The sequence below is a fragment of the Cucurbita moschata genome, unplaced genomic scaffold (assembly GCF_002738365.1).
Source record: "Cucurbita moschata cultivar Rifu unplaced genomic scaffold, Cmos_1.0 Cmo_Scf00068, whole genome shotgun sequence".
Classification (NCBI taxonomy): Eukaryota; Viridiplantae; Streptophyta; class Magnoliopsida; order Cucurbitales; family Cucurbitaceae; genus Cucurbita; species Cucurbita moschata.
In genome coordinates, this window is record NW_019268584.1 from 756,133 (window position 1) to 761,640 (window position 5,508).

A 5,508-nucleotide genomic window follows, 5' to 3' on the forward strand; every position below is an offset into this window, starting at 1 on the left:
TCTCTACCCCTTCTTCTGACTCTTCCTCTCTCTCAACTGACATCTCTCCCTCCCCTAGGACTATGTCCCGCTAAAAGGGTGGCATTGTCATCTTCTTCATTTTCAACTCCTTCATTCAAGAGTACTTCCCTTCCTTGAAGATTACCTAAGGTTATTTCAATTCACTCCATCCGGTTTGTCAATGTACTAATAACTTGATTCAAACGAGTAATGGTTCCGACCTTTGCGTCTCTCCACCTAGCTTCATTGATTTCTCCTCCATTTCCTCCGTCTTGGTTCATGATTGTCTAACAATAGTTAAATATGTTTAAGACCTCACACACGCAACTCACGAATTTTACACTCAGGGACACTCGTGTTTATTACACACAAAGGTAGGCTATTTGGGAGAGTGACTAAATTATGATCAAGGTAGGCTAATATATGGATAAAACAATTCTGATAGTAGCAAGCTATTCAATTATCAGGATGAGAAGTTAATTATGAAATAACACCAAAATAAAAACAAGAAATAAACAAACAAATAAGGGCACAAACATATTTTTGGATGGAATTGCACTCAAAAAAAGAATTCCAAAAAGAGAATGGTTGTGAAGATTTGAGAACAATCTAATTTTCTTTGTTCTAGAATTCTGAAAAATTTAGAAGTTATCTTCAAGTCTAATGATGAGAAAAAAAATATATATCAAACAGAAGGGTTCTAGATTTAGATGGAATAAGAAAAAAATGTGAATCAAAGGTTATTTGATCTTCAAATAAACATGCAAATGGTCTAAAATGAATGATAAGTACTTATAAGGATTTCTTTTTTTGTTGGTTTTTTTTCAAGATCTAAATGTGATCCTTAAAAAGAAAATGAGAACAAGGTCAAAAGATGATGAACAATGATGAAAATGGCAAGAAAATAAATGGACAGATTTGAAGAAAAAGAAAAACAATAGCATAAACCAATAAACGAAAGATAAAATCAATTCTAGAGTAGGCCACATAGATGTAACGTAGGCTCTGATACCAAATTGATGAGATAACTCTAATCATCATCCCAACGATCCAAGCTTCTATTGAAGCGACAACCCGTGAATCAAAGAAATTAAGACCTTCTTATATAAAATTCGGCAATCGAAGATCTAGAAGCAAGATTTAGAACCTTGTTTTAAATTGAGACACTCCACAATTGAACTTGATCAAGGCTCGATTGAATGACTCAAATGCAATACCACAAGAATTGCTTGAAACGTAGAATGACAAAGATGATACTTGAATTTCCAAGGGAACGTCTCACCTAGAGAGATCAATTTCATTCATTACAAATCTTCTTTTTACATAATAATTTGTGGGTATTTATAGTCTCCCTACAAAAAACGTTTGTGGCCATGATTTAATCCCGATCCCCTTAAATCTCCACAAAACACGAAGTCAATTGACCATTTGACCATTACAAACTTTATGAAATTAAAAATAATAAATAAAGTTTTCTAACAACTCATGAAATGATGTTTGCAACTTCATCCCCTATTTCAACCCTGCAAATATTCAAGTCTGAAGCTCCAAATGATCATTCCTCAATCAAATCATCTTGTAACACATGAAATGATGGTTGACTCGAGTCTATCCAATTTTGTAGATGAAGAATGAATGCTTGTTGAATCCTCTTGACCTTTGTTTGTGTAATAGGTCCAGTTGGAACATTTGGAACACCTTGATCCTTATCACAAGAAATAGTGCAGAGTAAAGTTGGATGAATCGAGCCGTATACGTCATTGGAGCCATCACCGCCAAGTTTGGGATAGAAAAGTGTAAGTCACATTCGGGTCATGGTCTAGGTAAATGGGTCAAAGTTGAGTAGGCATGCACGAGTTGGAGTTTAGTCGAGGCACGGATAATTGGATTGCAGGGTTCTAGGTTGTGGGTCGAGTGGTGACGGGCTAGTAGACACGCGACGTAGATTGGGAAGCTTCCATTTTTTTTTTCTTTAGTTTCAATGACATTGGGTGGCTATTCATTTTCGGTGTTCGAGGGAGCTTGCTACTTTTTGGATTTTCTCTATTTTAAAATATATTTTTTGTTTACTTTATTCATAAATTATAGTGCCCGGTTCATTTAGGGTAGGTAAAAATTCTTGCCTTGTGTTTTTGTTAGCTTATTTAAGCTTTAAACTTTTGTTATCGTGCCTTTTGAAGTAAAAAAAAAAAAAAAAAAAAAAAACGTGTTCAGCCAATAATTTCAAGAATATTGGTGGGATTAAAATATGTTCATGTTCTTAGTTATGTGATTGAAGTTTGATCTAGAGCGTATTATTTGATTATTGCGAGCAAGAACCCTAGCCCAAACCTAAAATAAGCTTCAATTTAGATTTAACACTTACAAAGTAATATAGATGTTGTCAATATGCTTCAAACACCTTAAAAGGGATACCTAAAAAAAATATATATATATATATATAACTCAATTCAAGGGTTTTGATTCAATAGAAAAGGTTCGACCATAATATTACTTATAAAATGTCATCGAGAATGCTTGATTAAGACCAAATATGTAACGACTCGAAATTTTCTACTTAATTTAAGGTCGCTGTGTATATTATCATGAACATTAAATGCAAAAAGACTTCGTTTAAATTATAAAACGTAACATTTGTCTTAAAACACAGCCATGGACTTACGTGTTTCGAAAACACCTTTAAAACGACACAACAAAAAGGCTAAATACATCCTATTTTAAATTTAAAACATCCTATTTTAGCCTAAGTCTAAGAAAATAAATACCAATACCCTATGCATGTGTCATGGTCTCGAATTGCGAGGTCATCGTCAGCCGTACAGGAATGCCTTATGTTATCCTGAAAAATGTAGTAGCACATGGCTTAAGTATTTAAAGAAATACTCAATAAGTAACCCCACTATTGGGGTTGGATGCAAGAACATGCGAATGCAATGACGGGATCTATCCTTTCAATCTATTTTCCTACGGTACTGTCCTAACGGGTAACTTGGATGTGTACCATATACTCTACACACAACTCATAAGTGCGAGTATGGACTCACCAGTCAGTTCGCAAACCGCTGGGCCATTTTTCTTGTCGGGCGAGCATACTCTGAGAGCTCATTAGGCTAGATTCCCGTTAGAACTAGTAATCGCCGCGGCAGCATTATGTAAAACAAAATGATTGTACTCTTGCTGGCAGCATTATGTAAAACATAATGATTGTACCCCTGCCGGCAGCATTATCTAAAACATAATGATCGTACCCCTGCCAGCAGCATTATCTAAAATATAATGATCGTATCCCTGCCCGTCGTGATGAAATAGGGGTACCCCCCAATGCATGAGCACACATAATGCATGAGTTCCCAATATTTTTCTATTTTCGACATTATTAAATATAACCCCACTATCGTTTTATATTCATATCATATTTTTTCTCATTTTTTCAGTTCTCATATCATGCATAATTCTAACGGGTTATATTTTATTTCATTTATCGTAATATCGTGTCATTCATAACATGTTGTATACATACAATTTACAAAACATAACATAACGCTCCATGCTTTTAACATGTCATTTCATAACGTGCAATTCATACAACAATTACCTCAATGGTCACACAAAACAATCTAAACATAACATATCACATCACAATATATCGTATCATAAATATGTCATATCTTAAACACTTCGTGGTCATATCGTTTCCTAACTTATCATAGCCTTAATATTCTTATACCTATCACAATCATATCGTTACGTGAACATACCTTAGTCATATCATCACAGGAACGTATCCTAACGCTATCGTTCTATCAATCTATCACAAACCTATCACTTTCTACCCATAACCTAACCGTATTCTTTCATCAATCTCCCCTACCCATAGCACTCCGTTATGTAGCCTAACCTTAAAGTTTCATGAACGTATCTTACTCCTGTCGTTATATTTCGTTTTGTGCATCCTTCTCGTATCTTATCTCAAACATGTCATTGAACACATGACACCGTAATTATTATCATACAATTCATATATTATAGCATATACATAACATATAAGAAGCATATCGATCCACAGATAATTCACACATATCAATATATATGACACGTGCAGAACCACGGGGACGTGTCAACATCAATTATAAACGTGCTAATACTAAGGCCACTTACTTGATTAGCTTAGGCTGATGTCCCAACGTTATCCTTAATGAAAGTCCATTGAAATCCAAGTCAACCAATGTGAACCAATGACATCAGTTTCAAGTTTGAACTTCTACAAAATTGTTTCTCTAATTTATATTGGTCCATGTGTTATAATTCATGCGAACGATAGAGTCTTTGCATGAGTTAAGTCTTGAAATATTTATATATGTTTGTTATAGTATTATTTTTATACAAACCATTTAATACCCTTTAATATTTTACCGATATTCTATTTTCTCTTACTGTGTTTAATACCCTTTAACATTTTTATCGTGTTTCCCTTTTTTTTTTCCTCTTTATAATTATATTCACAGTCTTCTGTCTCTTACTGTGTTTCCCCCTTTAGTAGTATTCTGTGACTCTGTCTCTTGCTGTGTTTCCCCCTTTAGTAGTATTGTGTGACTCTGTATTTCATTTTTCTTTCCCTTGGTTAGTGATAGGAACCAAGAGACATCAATTATATAATATGCTTCAATGAAGATGTGAAGAAAATATTGTTGAAATTATCAAAAGATATTTCAATTCATTCCACATTGAAGAAGAATGAAGTTTCATGTTATAAATTTTGGGTGGATTACAATTAGAGTTATTGTATTTCATTAATGTATTTTAAGACTTTTTATTTACTTTTGGTTACAATTACATAATGGTTAATTATGGCCATTAAGTATGAATGTTACAACTCTTGGAATGCCTCTAGTAGTTTCATTTTGAGGCTATATAAAGCCATGTATGTTGTATTTAAAAGGGACTTGGAAAATATAGTAAAAGAAGCATTTGTGCTCTTCTTTAGCCAATGGCTAAGTTTCTTGGCAATTCTATGTAGTTTAGGTTGCATGTAGAATCATTCAAGCTCGACATGATCAATCTTGCTTGTGGAGTGATTCGAATCTCAAACAATATTCTTGCCTTGAGATATTCGATCAACAAGGTAATCTGAATCTTACAGAAACAAGGCTAACTGTTATCCGAATCTTACAGAAACAATATTCTTGCCTTGAGATATTCGATTCAACTATTAAGAAACTATTTGTTGAGTATTTTTATATTGTAACAACCCTAAATTTCTACTTATCTAGAGTCGCTACTCATGTCAGTCTAAACTCATATGCAGAATATAACTCTTAATATATCATATGTTTATGCAATAAATTTCAAAAGAATAAAACAACTTACGTGTTCAACACATAATACTGACGCATTGCCTTTACTTGAAAAATAATGTATCACATGGCCTGAATATTTCAAAGACTACTCGGTAAGTGACTCCACTATAGAGGCCATGCAAAAATGCAAACACACACAAAAATGCTCTAG